Source organism: Amblyomma maculatum, chromosome 6 (assembly GCF_055883805.1).
Source record: "Amblyomma maculatum isolate TAMU_Amacu chromosome 6, ASM5588380v1, whole genome shotgun sequence".
Taxonomy (NCBI): Eukaryota; Metazoa; Arthropoda; class Arachnida; order Ixodida; family Ixodidae; genus Amblyomma; species Amblyomma maculatum.
Window position 1 is genome coordinate 23,258,966 of NC_139349.1, and position 23,593 is coordinate 23,282,558.

At 41.8% G+C, this 23,593-nt stretch overlaps 1 long non-coding RNA gene and 1 pseudogene across 1 annotated transcript in view; both read right to left on the reverse strand.

Moving 5' to 3' along the window:
- On the reverse strand, positions 1–7,765 carry LOC146185264 (uncharacterized; annotated as a pseudogene).
- LOC146185262 (uncharacterized) overlaps positions 1–23,593 on the reverse strand; it is a 67,852-nt gene that overhangs the window by 32,510 nt on the left and 11,749 nt on the right. The window lies entirely within an intron of this gene.

The following is a 23,593-nucleotide window of genomic DNA, read 5'->3' on the forward strand; positions in this document are numbered from 1 at the left end:
AGGGTCCAGGAGCGTGTTGCAGGCTCGATCGATGCAGTTGATGTCGAGCTTGTTCCGGTAGCCGTCGAGAAAGAGCTGCAGAATGGGATACCTACCAGAGAAGCGGCCCATACGAGTCCTGCGCACTTATGTCAGCATGGTGCTCCAGAAGCAGCCGAGCAACCTCCAGGTGGCCTTTGGACACCGCATGATGCAGAGCAGTCTGGCCCGTCTGGTTGGCGACTTCCACCTTTGCTTCTCTGTTCAGGAGAGCAGACACTATCTCAACGTGACCTACGGACGATGCAATCATGAGTGGCGTCCAGTTGACCTCGTCAACAGAGTCAACTGGGGAGCCTTGCTGCAACAGAAAGTTGACGACATCGCTGCGCTTTTCCGAGATCGCACAGTAAAGGGTCCTGCGTCATGCGTGGTCCTTTTTAGTGTGTAGCGTCGCATCTGAACATAGCTGCAACTTGAGCGCTTCAAATTCCCCTCGTACGCCAAGTTACAGATCCAGCAACAGCTTGATGCTGCTTGATGCGCTGCAGCAACTTGATAGTAAACATCTAAACATCAACCTGCAACTGAACACTGCTAACACACGGAGGCAACGACGTTCCAGGCTGCTCAGCCCCGTTACCTTTCTTGTGTTGGTGTTGCTTTTCGTGGCTTTTACCTAAGTAGACCTGGCACCATCAAGCCCAACAACATGTTCTTTCAAGCTAAATGCGTTATTACGTGTTTTACAAAATATGTTTGGGCTAGATGGCAAAGTTTTCATCCTGCCCGTTACCGTTTACAGGCCGAAAATATGCACTGCCGGTCTATTAGCATTCAAGGACAGCTTCAAAAATAATTTCTCTGAAGTCCGCTGTCCAGGAAAACGCGGGGTTGACCAAGAGCGGCTGCATTAGCAGGGACACCGCCACAGTGACAGCATTTATAGTTGACTGATTCATATTAGTAGAAACTTTAGCTTATGTCAACATTTTTATGCGATCAAGAAAAAGTATGACGTGGCCTATTCAATCCGGGAGCAATGTTTCTACAGCTATTCGAATTATTCAGACAGGATACTTCATGTAGGATAGAATAGATGGGTACTGATTTGCTATTCGAAAACTTATAATACTCTCAAGGCCCACTCTCCATTTCGTTGGGGTTAATTGCCGCATGCTGTTTCATTAACTGTCTGAACAAGGAATGGTTGAGTTAGCTTAAATAGAGAATGGCTGACAGCCCACTGCGCCCAGGCGAGCGCTCTTTAAATCGCTTGACAGTTGTTTCCTTTGCGATGACTGGCCGCACACTGGTCAGCTATATACCACAGCGGGGAATGAATACATTTTTATAAAAAAAAATAAGTGATAGGTCGCACGTCTAGGTTTGGAAGATTAATCATGTTTTTGATGATATTACGTCGTGACAGAAACAACGTAGAGGAGTGATGGATGGCGATAAATTTTGCGGACTGAAAAATGAGGCTGATTTGACCACGTGTTAAGATCTCGTATTCATCTCCTTGCTTAAGAACTGGTTCAACAATAATCAGGCACTACTAGTCAGAGAGCGACAAAGCGAGCAGCATGCAAATGTAAATGGTTGACATTAGTCATGAAATTGACTTTCTCAAGTTCACAAATGAAGGTATTGTATTTGATTTAAGATGGGTTTAGAATGATGTACGGCGGTTTTTCAGGATTTATCGGTGCGTGTTCGAAGTGGCCCTCGGAAATGCGGACTGCTTTATAGCAAATTATACAGTGGTAATTAATATAACGGGGCCATGTTTGGTCAAATTGTAAGTGTGCACTAAAGTACTTATATGCAGTCTGAATTCGGCACTACTATAAATATCGTAAGCGGAGTGGATGAGAAATCCGCAAAGGGTAAAGGAAGTGACCTTTGTTCAAAAAGACATGGTGTCAATAATCAAAGTGCCCACAATGAGTTTATTCCCGGTCTTATAGACCATGCAATGGTGGTAATTTTAAGTTGTGTTGTACTGTCGCCTGAATACCACGGAACTCGCGCCTTAGTTAGGCATACCATACATGACTTTTAGAAAATGCAAGGTAAAGAGCAAGCTACTTTAAGCTGCGCCAGACATAACAGGAACAAAAAAGCGTTATCGACTAAGATGAACTGCTAACTAGATGAGAAGTAAACAATTCATGCAAAGAAAATAATGACAATAATAAAATTCGTTAGTTCCTGCGGAAACTTGTGATAATGAAACTAAGAGCATTCTACACATAACCCCAAAACATTGCGTCCATCTGGCAATCTAGGTCAAATGAAGAGTATAAGGCATATACTTAGGCCAATGAATTGAATATAACACAAAACTTCCTTCAGGGGCGCATGCTAGCTAGAGGACTAAATCATATTGCATTTTTCGCTGGTTATGACGAACATTTAGCGGACCAGTACGAAGTGAAATCGCGCTCTATAGAAGTGCCCTAACCCGATTTATGTCTTTCACTTGTGATGCCCTAATTAGTAGCTATAGATATCTTCTGCTGAGCCCAGAAATTTGGTATAGAATGTCGGATTCGTTGGACACGTTTTGATGGAGTCCAAATGCACAACTTCTCTTGTACTGTGAGTTTTCGAGGTATGTTTAAAATCTCAAGCTAACGAAATTACCCAGAGGCCCTCCGCTACAGAGTCCCTAATATGGTCAAATGCCGCTTTAAGACATTTGCCAATGCGCACGATGTCATATGATAAAATAAAATGCCATATCCTACCGCGCTATGCCATACCGTAAACTATCTTACCGTATGTATACGGTAAGATAGTTTACGGTATGGCATAGCGTGGTAGACTGAGACTGAGCGCTGAGCGCTGAATGAAGTGGTATGGTATGTATATACCATACCACTTCATTCAGCGCTCAGTCTGTTTTTATATGCTTAATCGCGCCATACTCGATCCACATGTCCTATACTCGATCTGAGACAAGTGATGGTGATAGATCTCATAACATGCACTGATACAGTCCCTCGCTGCCTAAACATCGCTCTATACTCCTCGTTTGGGCGAGCGCAAGGCCAGCTGAGTACAGGTGTCGCCTGCTCCTTGCTGCGCGCTCAAGTTGCTCAACGCAGCATGACGCGACGCTCAAGTTCAGGTCTTCTGTAACAGTGACTGTAACTAATCTAACGCAGGGTACTTCACACAACGTCGGTCCTAATCTCCTGTTACTCTTTTTTGTTTTGCTGAAACTCGAGGGTGGACTCCAGGACGTCTCTAACAGTTTGGTACCATCGATACAACTTATCGAGGTCCACGACACATCATGCTGAGGTGAAACCAGCCGTGCATACAACATGTGGTATTGGTTGTGAGGCCACTTCTTCAATTTTTACAACGCAGCTCTCATACGCCCATTCATCGGTTGATAGTGACGAGCCACGAGAGTCACAAGACAATATCTCCGAAGAAGTGAAAGAAGAGTAAACAAGCTCTGCGCCGTTCTCTAGTGGCTCTTCTTTCTTTTCTACAAAGAACGTCTCTTTGGTTCGTGAGAAAAATAAAGAGTAAATAGCATATACATACATAAGATAATCTCTCAAATTCTAAACCGACAAGTCCAGCAGTCACGCAAGTGATGCAAAACTGATATTTTTATATGCAAGGGAAACAGCTTGGAAGTAACGGGTTCCGTGAGGCAAAATTTTATATCTTTAGAATACACCAAGAAAGCTCACATAACGCACTTAAGAGCGCGATGCCTACCATGTAACATTTCGCACTGATTGCCACAGCAGCCTGTACTAAAGCATTTAATGCGTTCTTTATAGGTAACTGACTTCGGTGAATGTTCGCACGGTATGTCACAGCATTTGTTGATGATGCAGGTGTTCTGCTTTCCGGGAAGAATTACAAAGTAAGAAGACAGGGGTGCAATTAATGAAGCAAGCCTCATGAGCAGATTGCCATTGTTTGTTTGTTTTAAAAACATCCTGTAATATTCTCACCAAATAGAAAACATAAATGTTATAAACCGTGTAGCCTACACGACATATCCTAAATTCAATCCTGATCATCATCAGCCGTATTATACCCACTGCAGGGCGAATTCCTCTCCCAAATCCCGCCAAATAACCCGGTTTTGTGCTAGGTGCATCCACTGCACCCCTACGAACTTGTTAACCTCATCCGCCCACCTGAATTTGGGCTGCCCCCATCTACGATTTCCTTCACTTGGAATCTAGTTTGTTACCCTAAGCGGCCATCGGTTATCTTTTCTTCGCGCTAAATGTCCTGCTTCATTAACTCTGCTTCTCTGACTCACTCAGCGCGATTCCGAACTTTGCACCTACCGTTTTCCGTCCTGCAGATCTCTGGGCTGCCATCAGCTTAAGTAGAACCCTTTTCGTTAGCCTCCACATTTCAGCCCCATACTATGTCGTACAATGTCACGCCTTAAAATACTATACCATATCATAGTGTACCATGATTTACCGTAAAGAGCCATATCACACAATAGCATGTTACCTCTTTCAGTTTTCAAGCTGTTCTTTTAGGCTCAATGGCATCATAGTCGCCCTTTATGTCATGTAATGAGTCTGAGACATGTAGACTACCTAGCGTCTTCGCTTCTACGTACTGCTTGTAAAATGTTCGCTTTTTTTTTCTTTCTCCAGAACGTATAAATAATGACTGCCATTAAATTTTCTACCGGTAACACGCCCCCGCACTGCAACACAAGAGCCGCTACGTCAACGCCTCTGGGCCATTGCGTAAACAACCGAATAACCCTTCTACGCACTCAATATAAAGATATCATCTATGCACTGCCACACTAGACGTTGGTTCACATTATTTCCGGTGGCAAAAATAAAGTACAGTGACGGTTACGCCTAGTACTTCTTAACAAGCTCACTTCTACTGAAAGTTGGGTACGGAATTATTTTTTTACGTTGCAAGATTGCCCTTAAAATTGAGTATATCCACAGATCCTCCCCTTGGAAAGCAAACATTTTTCTGCTATTTATTGACAAATATTTACCTCATAGTTTTTCTGCGTCAGCTTGAACTACGCTGTGCTAGCGCAGGACGCAGTTTAAAAGCGAGTTTCTGCGATGTATCAGAGGGTAATGACATTTTCGCCAATATGTTCTTTCGTAACATCGCCTTCGATTATTTCACTTTGTTTACATTGAAAAGTGGATCCAAAGGAAGCTGTACTTTTGCCGGAAGACAAGCAGCTGGAGCTTACAGCTCATGGGAACCGCAAGTTGGAACAGCAAGCTAAGCTTTAGTTCTATAGAAGTATGTAAAAGGCAGCTTCCACTGCAGCTGAATTAAATCTCCCAATGGCGACAAACCAATATTCTTGCTGCAATTCGAAAGTCAATAAGTGTATGTTCTAATTAGGTTTACAACAACGCTCGAAAATTCGAATATGAATTGAATGTTTTTTATTCGATTCGTATCTGTATTTGAAAGACGGCTATTCACAACATTTGGAATATTTGAAAATTGACGAATACACCAAAACATTTTCAATTCAGTGCTGTTTCACCTCCACTGCGCGCTTCACCACAATGCTATAAAGTGTGGACTGTACAGTTAAGCATCCTAAAAAAATTCCTACCTGTCCCGTAATCGAGAGCAGATGTAAATTATTTGAAGTTTAAGACTAGCGCTTAAGACAAGGACACAGAAAAAAGGGACACAGTGTCCTCGTCTTAAGCGCTATTCTTAAACTTCAAATGGATTCCAACCAGCTACCCCAGCTTTCTGCTTTGACAGCAGATGTAAGCTTGAAATAGTTACGTGTGTAGCACATTTCTAAATGTAACTGGCCACAATCTTGAAATGGGTCGTGCGCACATCACATCAGAGCTTTAAATTTCTTCTTCCAACAGGGCAGCGCCCTCAGGGATCCTTGCATGTGTTAAAGCGAAAACTTTACTGGCCTAGCAGGAGCCAATATACCAATGATGGGCCAGTGACCTCATATGCGGCGCGAGGAGCATGTCTTCAGCCGTGCAGCGCGCAGACCAGGCGGCCCTCGCTTGTTGTTGTTGTCCTCCTCTAAATTGATGGCATACGGGCTGATACGTGGCAAACTGTTCGTTACGTTACATGTCTCCAATAATATATATCATTGTCTTACCCAATTCCGCAAAGCATTCATGTCCCTTAAAAGGCAATGGGACCGGTTTGGGAAGAAATGAATTTTCTTTCGAGGACAACCCAGAGAGCTATGGAACGAAAAATGGTAGAGGTAACATTAAGAGATAGGAAGCGTGCAGAGTGGGTCAGAGAAATAACTCAAGTTACCGATATTCTAGTAAAAATTAAGAAGAAATGGACATGGGCAGGACATGTAGTGCGAAGAGAGGATAACCGATGGTCGCTGAGGGTAACAAACTGGATTACAAGGGAAGGAAAGCGTAGCAGGGGGCGGCAGAAAGTTAGGTGGGCGGATGAGATTAAGAAGTTCGCAGGGGTCAAGTGGATGCAGCTAGCACAGAACCGGGTTAAGTGGAGAAATATGGGAGAGGCCTTCGCCCTGCAGTGGGTATTATCAGGCTGATGATGATGATGATGATGAATTTTCTTTTCTTTAAAAAGAGCCTCCCAGACAGCGCGCTCAAAGCGACACTTGATGAAACCGAGAAAACATGATTTCTGAAAAACAAGTCGAGCAATATTTGCTACTTATAATTTTCTTTGCTTTTTCTTTTTCGACGATCTCATATTTTATATTCGAAGGCATGTTTCTCATATTCGTATTTGATCAGTATTCGAAAAATAACAATATTCGCAAAGCCCTACTTCCCTTGTAACCTCTTGTCGTTTTAAATAGATACCATACTAAGTTTCAACTCTTGATTCTGTCGATTTTACCCTGAGTTGTATATCAGGATAAGGATATCAGAAAATTGAAAACTGTAAAGTTTTTGAGCACTACTTTCACCTCAAAATATGCTGAATCCAACCTTAGAAATACATCTCCTGAGTACAAGCCAAATAACAATGTCGAAACTGTATCACATTACTTGGCTCTCCCCATCTTTCCTGACTCGTGCGCACTTTATAAGTTTTCAAGGTCAGGAATCTGATCTCGCAGCACATTACCCGCACACATTTTCTAACACACTCACATACTCGTCTTGCATCCGCAGACTATATGCAGTATTTCTGTACCTGCTGAGGATTTCTTTGAGTGAAATGGTAGAATGTAAAACTGTAGCACATTGAAGTGAAGCATGATGTCGAACAAAAAGCGAACCCAAAAAAGAATATGTTCGAACCATTCTGAAACTCTGCTTCTGGAATGCATTTATAAATAAAATGCCATCATAGCGGGACCTCAAGCCGTAACTAGGGATGGCATAGTACGGTAAAATTTCAAGGTAAATGCAACGCGGATCACTTTGCTGTTCCGTGCAGTCTATTAAAGGTTTGGTGCGGGTTCCTTTTGCTCTATGTCTGTTTATAATGTGAGCAATTCCTCGCTTATTCTTGCCACTTCGCAAGTATGCACGTTCATAGTTCAGAGAACACTTGAGTACTTCCTTCATTGCTCAAGCACTAAGGTAAGCTTAATCCTAGATAAGGGGTCACTGCGTATAGTCTGCTGGCCACTGTTGAAAATGACAGTACTTTGCGATTTACAGTATTGCACATATATTTGTACCGAAGAACATTGCGATATTCAAGTAAGACGCACGCAACTGATTTTTCAAAGTAACTTGTTCTTACACGCCAGGCCAAGCGCAGTCATCTCTATGTTCATGCTGTTATACTTTACGGTCATCGCTGCCCGGTTCTTCCGTTGCCACCGTTAGGCTGAATGGCTGTACGGGACCATTCAGTAAGAAAGAGAACATTTGAATTTTATCTTTTTTGCGCGAAGAGAGGATTTCTTCTTTCATGAAACTGGCAGGGGTTTTTCGATATTACGCGCTAAGGGAACGAGTTAGAAAATAGGAAAAAGCGAGCTGGTCACACGTCATTATAATCAAGGCTTGACTGCTCGACCTTTGTTTATTTTCATATTTAAGAACCTGTAAGTACAGATGATTTGCTTACTCTTTATAAGCAGGAAATATTCTCAGCTCCCGTTATCGACGACCTTGAGATGATGGCGAGCCAACACCGAGAGCGAAAATCCGGGCGCTGAGTTCCCTTTATCTGGGCACCTAAACGTGAACATACGGGCATCGAATGACATTTAACGAGACAGCTGCAATATCGAACGCTTCCGCGCCCTCTCCAGTAATGGTCCTCGGGCCTAGAACACCTCCCAACGCCGACGATTGTTTTGGAGTGCGTTCGGGCATTTGGAATAAACCCTCTCTTTCCATTGCGGCGCCTGCTGATGACGTTTCCCTATTTAGAAGATGGTTGTACACACGCTGGGGGCTTTCTCCTTTTCCTAAATTCTTATTAAACCAACATCTCTTCGTGGCCACGTGCGCCTCTGCATCGTTATGCATTCCAATGCCGTCATCATCATAGCTACGTAAGCCGAGCAATGAATCTTGATGAAGAAAGAACAGGTATGAAGCATCCTGCGGAAACATTCCGCTTTTCGAGTTATGTGTAACAGCTCAAGACTGCTCGCCCCAGCCAACAACATGCTATGCGCGTAACCACTCCAGCATTACATCTGCACTCCATTATTTGAAAGCCAGTAGTTTTTTCCTATCTCCATACTGATTATATCGCGTTGTTTGATTTGCAATAAGGATTAGCTTCGTGGATAATCACCGACACCTTAACTTCGCAACTCTTGTCCGGTGCCTTCCTGGTATCGCCAGGGGCCATCGATATGTGATACTACCGATGTTTTTTCTCTCAGGAAAACAGAACTAGAGGGAACTACCGACTCAAGTTCGCGACTGCACCCAAGAAAGAAACTTTGCTGGACTCTGCTCTTCTTCAAGCAAATGCAGCTGCCAATTTTTAACGGGTTACATCTGCCGACTCTGTACAGTGCCTTAGTCAAAATCTAATAATTTTCTTCGCAACAGCCATGCCCAACAGATTACAGAAATAAGCGCATATAAAAATGTTCTATATTACCTGTAAAATGTCATAAAATGTGGGAGAAGCAGTTTATGTTCTCTCAGTATCCCTCTAATTAACTACAATACCACACTGGATCTTGATAAAACATATTAGTAAAATCGATCTTGGTAATTGGTGTGGTACAATACCACACTAGTAAAACAATTCCAAACATTCTTCATGGACTTTTGTCTCTCACGTCTTACTACAGGATAAGTCGTAATCAGCCAGTTTTGCTTAAAGAAAACCATGACGAGTATTTAGAGCGAATGTGCTATTATATCATTCCCTATACACAGATTGTTTCGCAATCTGAATATCTAATTCGATTGAAAACATTTAGATGTAGTCAATTTCTCGAGGTTAGATCCTTTAACTATTTCCCTACTCTGTAGAAAAAGACATTTCATGTAGGTTTCAGTAGTCTTGCTTTTGTGCGAAAGATAGATAAGATTTAATACTATATGCAACAGCAGAAATTAAACCATATAGGTTTGAACAACACGATGTTCGTTAAAACGTAAAGTTTTATTTGCTGAAAACGAGATGGTACAAAAAAAAACAAACAAAGCTTGTAAAATTACACATAAGCCTACAAAGAACAAAAAAATTATTCGCCAAGAATGGAATGTTTGGCATCTTAAGGCCTCCATCTGACAAAAAAAAAAACTGAAATTCGACGTTGAATTGTGTCCTTTGCAACGAATAACATGAGGGCGCGCAAAACCAGACCAGCAAAAAAGAAACGAAAATGAGACGTTCCAACCCGGTTCGTGTCGTCGCCACTACCATAAATGAATAAGAAAGGCAAATGCAGCTATACTAGGCTGCGCGTGTCGATAAGATCAACTACAGATTTACAGAAGTCACGAGATTTACATTTTCGAGCTTGCTTTACTTGTTTACCTCTGGCGCTGCCGCTCCTTCAGAACGAGCAAAAAATGGCGCCTAGAAATGAAACGAAAGCAACTTCGAAAACAGAACTTAGTTGCCTTGTTACATGCTAAATGGTTTTTCGTGTCCGTAATCAACGTGGAAAGCTCCTAAATCATCGAGCTAAGTTATCGTTAGAAGGCGGACGACGCTCAATGGACGCGATAAACAAAGAGTTAACTGAAAATAGGCAACATTGGGACTGAATGCTATAACCAAGTATTAAAAGTTAGGTATTTAACCACTAATCCATACATTTTATCTCTTTTTCTCGCACCTACTCATTAATAAGCATACGCTCCCGGCCTACCATGTGCTTAAGTGAAACATCAGACGAGGTAGATATTCTCACGGACGAGCAACGAAGAAGAAGCGGGCAGTGGCGCGGACAGGAGCGCTCACGCTAGGTGGTGGTGGTGAACTCTTTTATTGAGCCCAAAAACAGGGGACCAGTCAAAGGACCGGTTGCGCTGACTTAGAGGAGGTCGGCGGGGATCCTTTGGGATGCCGCGGCCTCCACCGCGCGCTGGATAAGCCAGCGTTGATCTGCTGGCTCGGAAGTACACAGGAGAGACTCCCACGTCTCTAGGGTGTTTGTGTTGTCTGTGTTGTAATGTGTACAAGTCCACACCATGTGTATGAGTGTGGCCGGAGTAAACACCGCTCACGCTAGGCCCGCTAACATATTCACTAAGCGTCATCTACCACCGCCATCGATCATGTTCTGTCGTTTCTTCATCGGCTTGCCGCCACGCCACAATGTAAAGCCTAGCTTTTAACAAGATGTATGAATATGTCTGAATGGTTAGGCAGTGGCATGTTTGTCTCGAGATCTGAGGGTACGGACAGTAGGGCTTTAATATCACCCTCACATCTCAATGAAGCTGCCCAAATTGGCAGTTCATGCCAACTCGGCCATGTCGAGAACGACGTGAACGAGAGGTGATTAGATCTTCAACGTATCGCATTTAAGTGATACCAAAAACGCGGAGCGTGCTCGAAAATGGCAGGCGGCAAAGTGGTGTATAGCGTGCCGCTTAAATGCAGCAGGAACTACGTACATACACCGGACAAACCGTATGGTGAATCAAAACCATATTGAGACAACCTGCCAACCCGTTCCCAGTGTATCACCAATTCAAATAGAGATCCCGCAGCAGGAAGCCCCAAAACCCGCTAAAAACCACTATATTATATGTTTGCATCAAAAAGCTAATTTTTGGGCATTTTAAGAATGGTTAAACAATGTAATTATAGTAATGAAGTAAGAAAAATAAGAAATAACAATAATAAGAAATAATAAAGCGCGTTTTTTCTCTCTTGATTAAAAACTTCACACTATGAATACTGTAATGCTTGGCAATTCACTACAGGTTTGAAATAACGCTGTAAAAGTACGTCCTTCTTTCCAGAGCATAACCTGCTCTACGCCGGCACTTGCATTCGCAAAAAGACGTCGTTTGGTTCGTCTGTAGACGATTATTCGCTCATACCGGTTCTAGGCGGGATTTCCGTATGCTGCCAACGTAAAAAATTCTGTCGTGCTGATCATATCGATTTCATTCGCGAGTAGATCGTAATTTGACCAGCATTTTCTATGCCTTCATAGTCTGGGTCGAATAATGAAGATAAAATATCTCATCTCTGCTCGTATTAGGATCTCTGTTTAGGTATGATAATGCGCACAACCACTGCGTTGGGCGCATTACAGCACCAGCAGCAAGCGAGAACATTCGGCCCGTTCGAAGAAGGAATTTTTCACGGAGGCCTCCTTGTTCTAGTTCACTTCAACTCAGAATGCGGCAGGGCTCCCACGGCTACTCCAGCTGACGAGATTGGACTTCTTCTATTGCAGTTGAATTCATTATCATTGTCAGCTGGAATATACCCCTTGCAGGGCAAAGGCCTCTCCCATTGTTTTCCAACTAAACCGGTCTTGTGCTAGCTGCATCCACTTGACCCTGCGAACTTCTTAACTTTCCTCCGCTTTCCTTCCCTCGAAAGCCAATTTGTTGCCCTAAGCGACCATCGGTTATCCTCTTTGCGCACTACATGGCCTGCTCATGCCCATTTCTTCTTCTTTATTTCCTCCAGAATTTCATTAACTCGGGTTATTTCTCTGACTCACTCTTCACGCTTCTTATCTGTTAACATTACACATACCATTTTTCGTTCCATAGCCCTCGGCGTTGTCCTCAACTGTAGTAGAACCCTCTTGGTTAGCCTCCACGTTTCAGCCCCATAGGTGAGTACAGATAAGATGCAACTGTTGCATACTTTCCTTTTGCGCGATAGCAATAAGCTGCTAGTCATAATCTGTGAGTGCTTGCCAAATGCACTCCATCACAATCTTATTCACCTCGTTATTTCCCTTTCATTATCCGGATCTGCGGTTACTACCTTTACTAAATTGATATATTCGCCTATTACTTGCAATTCTTCGCTTTTTAACGTAAAATAGTGTTCCTTTCCGAGGCTGTGAAACATTAAATTTGTCTTCTGCATATTTATCTTCAAGCCTAGCTTTCTGCTATTCCTGTCTAGAGCATCAATCATTCTTTGCAGTTCATCACCTGAATTACTTAGCAAGACAATGCCATCAGCGATACGCAGATTACTGAGGTATTCTCCGTCAACCCTTATTCTAATTGTCCCCCTTCCAAGTCTCTGAATAGTTCCTCTAGGCAAGCTGTGACTATTACTCGAGAAATCGTATCTCCTTGCTTAACATCTTTTTCTATGGAAATTTTGACACTTTCCTTATGCAAAGCTATGGTTGCTGTGCAGTCACTATAGATATCTTCCAGTACTTTCACTTACGTCTCGTCGACTCCCTGATTTCGCAATGCCTGTATGACTTCCCAAGATGTTATTTATTTTATTTATTTATTTATTTATTTATTTATTTATTTATTTATTTATTTATTTATTTATTTATTTATTTATTTATTTATTTATTTATTTATTTATTTATTTATTTATTTATTTATTTATTTATTTATTTATTTATTTATTTATTTATTTATTCGTGACACCCTCAAGGCCCATGTCGGACGTTACAGAGGGGAGTGGTATACAAGGCAAAAATGTCATGAATAAAGAGAAAAGCATAGAAAAATTAATAAGAAAAAGATAAAAAAAATGCATAAGGGCTGGTTATATAACTTATATTCCGAGTATTTTTCTGTCACCTGTTTAATCTATGGATGTGATCGATAGTGGATTACCCTTTCCGAAAATCTGCTTAATCTATTGCTTGACTGAAGTCTAGGATTGTCCTAATTCTGTTAACGATTACCTTAGTGAAAACCTTATACGTAACAGACAGTAAGCTGGTTGGTCTGATTTTTTTTTTCAAGTCTTTTGCGCCCCCTTCCTTATGAATTAAGATAATGTTAGCGTGCTTCCATGATTCCGGTACCATCGATCTCATCCAGCATTGCGTATACAGAGTGGCCAGTTTTCCTAGCACAATATCCCCCCTCCCCCCCCCCCCCCCCCCCGACCTCATTTTTCAACAAATCTGTAGTTACCTGAACCTCCCCAGCTACTTTCCCCATTTTCATAGTTTCCAAAGCTTTCTTAACCGTGTCCTTCGTCACTGCTTTTCACTACTACCAATCTCATTATTGTCCTGACTACTTCGGTTACTGTAGAGATCAGTATAGGTCGAAATACTGAAAGCCTGGCAGGACTTCAGGACACGGGGTGGGAATTAAATTGTCTTATCCAGAAATCAAAGACCAGGTCCTTTATTGTCACTCCGAAAACATTTCTTCCTCAAACACCAGATAAATTTTGTAGATATGTAAAGCCCGCAAAAAAAAAAAAAAAAAAAGTAAAACTAACGATGAAGAAATTCCTCAAGACCATGCTAAACTTTTCGCTTCATTTTATTCTCCATTTTCACCGAAGATGATGACACACTTCAAATTTTTACAACTCCTCACAGCGCCCTTCAGCGTCGAATGTAGTGATCAATGAGGAACGAGTGCTGAATACTCTTTTGACCATTAACGTTAAGAAATCCCCTTGTCCAAACAGCATCCCAAATGAGTTTTTACATAGGTATGCAGAGTGGCAGAGTGGGCCGCTATATATCTCTCCCAATGAAAATTTTACAGCCTGGAAACTAGCATTTATTGCAGTTCATAAAAACGGTAACACATCTGACAAGACTAACTATCGGTCCATTTCTCTTACAAGCACCTACTCCAACAGCATGAGCACATAATGTGTAAGCATCATTCAAATTATCTTGAAACTTGCCACTTATTGTCTTCTTCGCAACATGGGTTTCGCTACGGCTTGTCTACAGTAACGCTACTTGTTAAAATAGTTCATGATCTTTTACAAGCAATAAATTTCCGAGAACAAGTTTATCTAACTATTTTTAGAATTCGCGAAAGCACTTGATAAAGTAGCTCACCCCAAACTCTTACTCAAAATACATTAAAAAAGCTAATGTAACAAAACGATTTACATCGTAACTTCACTGTCGTAAACAGTATGTTCAAATAGGTGAAGATAAATCTAGATGCAGTTCATAAAAACGGTAACACATCTGACAAGACTAACTTTATCTCCTGCATCCCATTCCCCCTTTCTCAACTTATGCCTTGTGGCAAACTCTTCGAAAAAAAAAAAAGATTCAAGCTTGTTCGTCTGGAGTACCTCAAGGCCGTGTATTGGGGCCTCTTTTATTTCTGGTATTTATTAATTTTTTGCTAGATTATGTTGACGTTCTCAAAGGGTATTTGCTGATGAGAGCGTAATATATACCAAGATGAAATCTCCAAGTGGCCAGTTAAACCTTAATTCACTCTAATCTACAAAAAGAAATATAAGATGGTGTAATCAGGGGCAAATTAATCAAAACCGTGTAAAATAATTTTGCATGGCTATAAGAAGAAAGAACGTGATCCCGAATTATAAATACCGCATTGGTGCAAATGAACTAAAAAGGGTAATAGGACATAAATATTTAGGTTAAATATTTTCTCCAGGCCTGAGGTGAAATGCCCACGTAAATGATATGTGCAGTAGGACAAATGAAGTTCTATGGGGCATAAGGCCAAGAATATGCAATGCAACCCTTGAAGTTAAATGTCTCGCATATAAAATGCTAATAAGGCGAACTTTTTAATATGCAAATATAGCATGGGACTCTCACACAGCAACAAATCTTCATGCACAGATAAGAGATTGTCTTGAGACTGGGTCATTTTTTAATTTTGATGAGGTCACTATGGCTATGATGTTTTTTCGCCCTTCTGTACACGACGCGGGGTGGTTCAGAAAGCAGACTCATTTTTTCACTTACGAGAAGAATACTATGCGCATTTTAAGAATAATATTCACGCTTGGGACTGATTCTGTGTTAGTTAAGATTGGGTTGGTTTGGATACCAGATTGCGCAGGCTTTTTGCGATTAAAGATGGTACGGTGATCTTGCGCTGCAGCTTTTTTGATGGCATCATCAATAACGTGCTGCGGGTAGCGCTTACGAGCCAAATCTTTGCGGAGCGTCTCACAGTTGGAAACGACCCAAGCAGCACACCATCTTTGGACCGACGATGGTCTAATACTGGAAAACAGTGGCATCAATATTGGGCTGATAATGGCTCTCGGGGAATCGACATTCCACATCATTGGGTCATCGTTCACTCCAATATTGTTCCATCGTACAACCAGTTTAGCACTGCCAGTATGCCCTATTGTTGGCTTTCCCACTCATAGCCCATGTAGGACAACGTCGCTAGACCAGTGGGGTTTCCAAGGTTGGCGAACCAGTGGGTTTCCCTTCATGGTCCTATCACAGGCTTTTCCATTCATTTCCCTTTGTAAACCTGCGCATTCGATAGGCATCGTCGAGCGTTGCAGCAGGTTATTCCGCATGGTTATGTGATTTGATTTTTCTATTTTAGACTTCAAGGAGCTATGCACAATTAAATTTCTGTAAACAACTAGAATGTATTCATTAGATAAAACAGCAAAAGTATTAAGAAAAAATAATAAAATATTTATTTGACTCTTCAGTCTTCAGTATTTGGCCTTCAATACCTGCTGGCAGAATACATGGGAACGGAGTGTTCAGCTACTGGCTATTCCTTCGGAAAGAAACAGCTTTTCAATAATCTATGTATGATCATTCAACAAATATGCCCATCTTGTACCATTTATTCAGCTGCCTGCGTTTTAAAGCCCCCTAATATAATAAGCTACCCTTCGATGTGTATGAGATGGACAAAGGAACAGTTCTTGGTAGGTGGCTTGGATTGTCCAGGTAGTTGGGGCTCCGCTGCTATGAGGCATCCAGGTGTTCAGAGGTTGTGCTTGGGTGGAAAAAGCGCCTGGCTGGAGAGCATGCACTGGCTCCACGAACATCTTGTTCCTGCCGCCCTCTCGATGTAACGAAACCGTCAACCATTTGCGGGTGAAATGCTGATAATCAGAAACTGCCATTTCTGCTTTCGCGCATCAATCGCTGCTCATCTGCCGTACGGTACTCGCTCAGTTCAATCCTAAAAGGGGCAAACGCACCGTTATTGAAGTTGTTAAAGAAGGACTTAAGTATAAGAAACAGCGAAAACCCTTAATAACGGTTCGATGACCACACAAGCTTAACGATGATTACTGTTCAAAATAAGCCAGCCAAAAAAAAAAAATTGGATTAGTGCCCTCAAACTCAAAAAATTAAAAAAGTATTGAGCCAAACTTGTTGGAACTGAAAGCATCTCCATGGGCCGCGCTTTCTATTTATTACTTTCCGTTTTATGCTTTTTAAAAGTCGCATTATTTTTATGCATTTCCGCTGAGTGTTATAGCCTCTGCCACCTATAGGTTTCCAGCAGTGGGAGCATTCGAATCACGTATCAAATACTTCTAAGACCAAAGCAGCAAAATTTAAAAAAAAAAAATCAAGAAATTTTAAAACTCATCTGCCTGGTGGTTGCATCGTTTGGTACGGAAAGACGCGATCTTGACAACCGGCACCAGTTTAGAACTTAACATTGTCTCGTCGTTGCCAGTTGTGAAACTTGAGCTCCACCTGTGAGTATTTTATGTGCGTATGTGCTTGGGGACAGGTGCGCGCTTACAGCGCCATTATTTTCACAGTGAAAAGGCTGGAACCACACGGAGTGCCATCTTTCTAGTTGACTGCAGCGGCGCAGGCCACACATAGCGATTCGTCCCGAGGCATCCCCTGAACAAAATGTTCTCTTACTTTTACACACACACTGTGGTAAGTGGGATCACTACAGTTTTCTTGTTCAGTCCTTTAAATATACGACTTTCGTCAAGTTGGTAAGCGCCTTGCTAGCGTTGCGTAAATTTGTCTTCATATTCTACCCGCCTGCTGTTCATTCACTGTATTCATTTAAGTGCACTATTGTTCCTGAAACTTGATTTTTCTTCGACATTTGCCAATCCTGCTTGGACCATATCAGGTCTCCAGTATCGTGTAAATAAAAAATAACACAAAAAAAACAGCAGCCTAGTCGACATCTATTAAAACATAAAGAAAGTTGAACAATTGCTGGAAGAAATCTTGTTCTCCTAAAAAGTTGAAATCGTGTCAAAACTGTGACCATCCGATGTAAGGTGCACAAATAATTTTGCATCCAACTGCTTTAAGTGAAACGCTTCGGAGTGGAAGGACTGGGTGCTGTCTGCTACTGGCGTGCAGAGCATTTAATAATACTTCACGCAGAAAGTGCCTACAATTGCCGCCCCACATTCAGCAAGAATATAATTTGTGAGGCAACAACACTAAAAGTGCGAAATATATACATATATATTGCTTAAGAAGTTTTTGTTGCCATGGCTGAAAATAAAGTTGCATAATAGCGTACACAAGCAGTCTTGACAATGCCAACTAATCAGCTCGCGAGAGAATCGCAAAGATTCCCATGAATCAGGTAAAGGCATTCTTCTACTGTTCTGTTATTGAGATCCGGAATTGTTTTATTGCCCTTTATCACTTTTATGAGCAGTGTGTGGAAGTAAGCGCGCTTACTTGCTGATAGCTTCTGTTCTATATTACAAAGCCCCTTTTACGTAGAAAATTGGGCTTCACAAACGTGTTGCCTCTGCTTTATGCATTGATCATTTGCAAAAATTTTTAATTTAAAAACATTAAAAAGACAATCATATAGGGAAAAAAAAATAATACTTGCAATTTTCCCAAGACAAGAAGCAAAAAAAAAAATTGGAAACTACCTATTAGCTTCGCTACTAAATATCTCGATGAACTGAAAAATAAACAGCTATATTGGATAGCAAATTTTCAAGCAAAGCTAATACCATCTGTTGAACCACTTTTTGTATAACTACGAAAGCTATGGCAAGATAATAGCTTAAACGAGGAGGAGAAGACAAAACGAGACAGGCTGTTTAGCCTATGTATTTATGAAAAAGACAAAGGAATGAATGGACTGTTAACGCCGAAATTGTTTGTGTGGCACTGAGTAGAAAATATTGCAATGTCTAGTGATGTAACTTCGCGGTACATGCCAAGCTTTTTTGGGCGTATTTGTTAGTTAAAAGAGTAAATACTAGCGCTATATCCCATACATGTCACGTATAGAAAAGTTTCTCGGATGTTTTATGTCCCAGGACAAAACAGATACACATTCATTCACGGAAGCACCTTAATAAAACTTTGCGTCTGCATTTTCTTCAGGCGCTTGTAATCTACTGAGATTCAGATATCTACCAAACCAAACATTTTCAGTCATCAGCCGATCCCCAGTTAAAGAATAGGAAATGAAATCAGCTGTATTTTGTAAGGTGAGTTCGTTACATTTCGCCGTCCTTGTTGAAGGTTTTCTCTTCAAATACATGGAAAATTATAAATGAAGATATCTATTATGCACGCAAGCTGGAGTGTATTGGCTAGGCTTGTTCCCAATATTGTGCAAAATATGTGCGGCTGATTTACACTGTTCGGCGCTGTGTCAATGCGAAAAGTGATTTCTGAATAAGAGCGCAGCTTAAAAGCGGAAAATTATATTTCAACACTTTTTGTTCAACTTCACGTAGTCCACCAATATCCCAGTTTACGGACTTAACGTTGCAAGTAAACAAGTATATATATATATATATATATATATATATATATATATATATATATATATGGCTGAGGGTGGCGCTGGTGAACACTCTCAAGGTTCGTATACAGACAACATAAATACCCAAGAAAGTAGCAGGGGGGACAGCGGTCGATGTAGCTCAGTTGGAAGAGCCCCGGACGCGTTATTCGGAGGTCGTGGGTTCGGATCCCACCATCGGCACGTTGTTTTTTCTTCTACTTTGTGTCTAATTATCTTTCCCCTAAACAGATAACATTACTAATTTTTGTGATTATCCAAGTAAACATTAAAAAAAAAAGAGACAAAGTACCATCGCCAACGCTTTCCTTGGCCTCGCCGACTGTTGGCTTCTTTCCTTCATATATATATATATATATATATATATATATATATATATATATATATATATATATATATATATATAGCGGCCACAGGGAGTGGAGTTATACAGGGAGTTATATATATATATATATATATATATATATATATATATATATATATATATATATATATATATATATATAACTCCCTGTTTTATAGGTAAAATGTGTTCGTCTATAGGCCAATGGCTATTTGGGAAATAAGTAAGATGCACTGGCGCTGCTATTAGCGGCTGAGGGTAGAGGCTGGAGTTCCGCTCAGTAAGAATACATGTAGGCAAAAATTTTTGAATCAGGTCTTTTATCTCACAGTGCATGTAATACACTATCGCGTTGCGAAGAAAAGCGGAGTACACCGTACGGCAGGCTGTGAAAGTACTAAACAAAGCTCGCTTAAACGCAATGTATTTTTGAATCGCACACGTTTTTAATAAATGTGCATAGGCATAAGGCGCAACGTGACCCCCCTTCTACTTGAAACAAATGTAAAAAAAAAAAAAAAAAACCTTTCCCCCGAATGTTTTTTTTTTTCTTCCTCACTCTGCCTTGGACGCGGCCTTGTACCAACAGATGGCGAGAAACATCCTTTCAGAGTTGTTTTTTGTATGTGTGAAATGTGTCACGGCCAACGCTTGTTATGAGGCCGAACATATATAATGTAGTAGACGACTGCACAGGCGATATCAGGGCCGCTTCCACTCCGCCGACCGCGAGCGCCCCCTGTATTTGTAAACATGTCATTAGTTAATGCTATAACGCCGGGCGGAATATTAACTCGTACCAACGCAAACCTATCCGCATTGTTTCCAGATACCTAATTAGGCCACTCAATGGCGCCTCCGGCACTGAAAACGGTGAATGCATGCTAGCTACGCCGACCCGATAAGAGGCTGAGCGTGGCAGTGCCTGTAGACCAAAGGAAGTGAGGGACACTGCGTCCGCTGTTGACTTGGAAGAGAAGCGGCTGGGAGCGAATGCTTCTCAAGCCTCGAATGCAGCACGGGTTACGGTAGCACTACGGCCAGAGGCATCGAGGCGCGCTAATGGCCCTAGCCATGGGGACAAATGCGCGCCGCCCAGGTTGAAGCTAAAAAGCGGCTGAAGGGATGGCGCCTCCTACAGCTGAAGAATCTATTCACCGAAAGAGTGCAGCTACCGCCATCTATACAGCCCGTCTTGCATCGTGCTACTCCTTTCCTCCGTTGCGTGTCATGCTTGCATCGCTCATCTGTGACGTGATGGGCTACACATTTTCTCCCGGAATGCCCTCTCCCTGAGGACATTGCGTTTCTCGACTTCAAAACTCTTTTAAAGTACTACACACATGTTCGGATTCGGAAGGTGATGTGTTCGGCTTCCGCTGCCGGCCATTTGTGTGAAATGGGTAACAACCAAAGCACAACCTGCTGTCCGGCTCCTCAACTAGCATAGCATGGATAAGGAGCTTCAAACTCCATAACTGTGGACTCTATCCATTGTGCACTATTTAGCTCAAGAAAGATTGCAGGGGATCTCTACTGAATTCGCAATGCATTGAAACAAAAGTAATGAATGTCTCCATCAAAGAAATTCGCTTAGGTTATTGTGAATGTTCTAGAGGAGTTTTTTTATTCTTGTTTTCATCGGGTATTTAGCCTATTCGTACCAAACTGGTCGGAATAGTAAGAATAATAATACGTATAGGACACAAAAGAGGCAGCACTGTCAACAAAAGCATGTTCCATCGAGTGTCACCGATCGAGCATAATATAATGCACTAGATCGCCACTTCTCGCCGCTTCTTAAAAAGGCACATTTTCATTACCAGTGATACACCAAGTCGCTTATACTCACTGAATGCAATTGTACGCTATCGTATCAGTGTGTGTATATTCATGTGCTCGTTAAAATGTATTGCCCTTCAATTATTGCTCCGAAAAGCACAACACAGAACTGTCGATTATTTTTTACATGTTTCGCTTCCCTAATAAATCTTTGTTAAACGTACTATTGACTATTTAACTGTAGTTGTGGTTCACTTCTGCGTATCACAGCCCTGACACAATGCAGCTGAATCGTCGCTAGAGGTTTTTTTATAAAACTCTAGTGGCAGAACCTTTCAACTTATCCGCTGGAGCATGTTGCAATATCGGTAAAAGCCCTTAAAACCGAACTTAGTGTGCGACATGATCTACCACCTACCTGCAGTTCAAAAGATGGGCCATCAGCTTTTGCCTGTGGACAAATATTGAATAGCGCAAAAAAACAAGAGCATCGGCACACGTATTTATTACGCAGAAGGGAATAGTCATTGTGTGGACTACAAGGCGAAAAAGTGCTAAGTTTCTTTGGAATGCAGGCCTGCATTCATATGCATTTTCCAGTCGAGCTTAGGTTTAGCTCGCGAAGGTAACAATAAGCGGTTATAACCGGTTCGATTCAGCTCGGTAGAGAGGAAACGAAGGGAAAAAAAATAAACACTGCAGTTATGTTACAACGCACGTGCCTTCTTCCCTGTGAATGATCGCCTCTGCCGACGCGTTTCCGGCACGCGAAACAGACGCAGAACAACTTGTTCATTCACGGCCAAAATACGGTTATAAATATAATGCTAGGCAGCATATGTTGGTTCGCCTATATTTGCTCTAAAAGTGAAATTTTACTACAATGGAAAGTCTCAAGCAATGGTCGCTATGTACAGTCGGCGTCACCGTTGTGTATAGCACTTGGCCATGGCATATTGGGCTATAATAGATGCAATCAGACTTCGGCCTCTGATTTCAGGGCACTGTGCTCGCGCCTACGTTGATTGTGGGTCTATGGGGCACTACTTCCGCTGAAATGGGGCCTCTGTAACCGAACCGCTGGGGCTAGATCTAGTTTTGCTTGCAGGTAAGGCAACCATCGAGCGCTCTACACAATGGGGACATCGAATGTACGCTCTCAATGCTATCAGAAACAAACATGCTCGCTCAGCGTGTGATAAAGATCGCTAATGGTTAGAGCTGGGCAGTGTTATTACGAGCGGCAATAGACCGCACGAAAAGGGAATAACAGGGAGATGATAAATAATGGCACCATGATAGCTTGGTGACAAGTGAACAGTCTTGCAATTATACAGATGCGGACATGTAAACGCAACACGCTTTTCCGTTCAAATTAGAACCATGCCTTCTGCAATGGAGATAGCAAAACAATATTTGTCCAAGTGAAAGGGCAATGGCAAATAGTTCGCACATACCACGACTGCCAGTTTCAATTATTCAAAGTGTGAAACATGGTAGAAGGAAAAAGCGTGCTCCGTTTACTTTTATCCGTACCGATACATTCCTTTGGTAATAAAGTAAATACCAGAAAACTTGTTGAGAGGATTCCAATTCGCATATATACAAAGCTTTTTCGAATTTCAAACAAAACAAGATACAGCAGAAACGGTGCAAAATGAAGAGAGGGATAGCGGGAGGAGGCCACACAAAACTGAAAGCCGTCGCATTAGTTATACACAAAAATCTTGAAAAACAAATGCACAGAAAATTTGCTACCACCTTGAGATTGGGCTCAGTGAACATAAAAACGGCGGTTGGATTAAAAAACAAAAAATTCGGAGGCTTGTCCCGGGTAAACCTAGTTATTCGAACTTAAGCTCTATTAATCATGGCTACACGATCATAGTGCCGTTTCTTCTCTACGCGAACTTCTCGCTCTTCGTCGGTATCTGCCTCGAGTCGATCAAACTTTCTTTTTTTTTTAAATAACGTTGTTTATGGCCTCAAGGCATAATGAAATATGTAAAAAAAATTGAAGGGGTATTCTTCGCTACTACTTCTCGGCAACCTATACTGTCTGAGTGATCAGACCCAGCCTGACACCTACGACGAAGCGTTAACGCACTCGAAACGGCACGCACCTGATCCAGGACGAGACTGAGCAGCCAAACGCCGGCCAAACAATTGCTGAAACCCTCGTCCAGCCACGTAGTATCAGAGCGGCGTGCATCTGTGTCCACGATCGGGGCGATTGCTATGTGGACCGGTGTAGTGCTATGGACGAGGAAGACGAAGAAGCCGGCAGTGGCCCAATTCTTTTTTTTTTTTTTTGCGAAGTTCATTGCCTCGGGGCATAAAAGGAATGTTATGATGGATGAAGGGTGTGGTCATTTCATTTATTTCATTTTATTTCATTTAT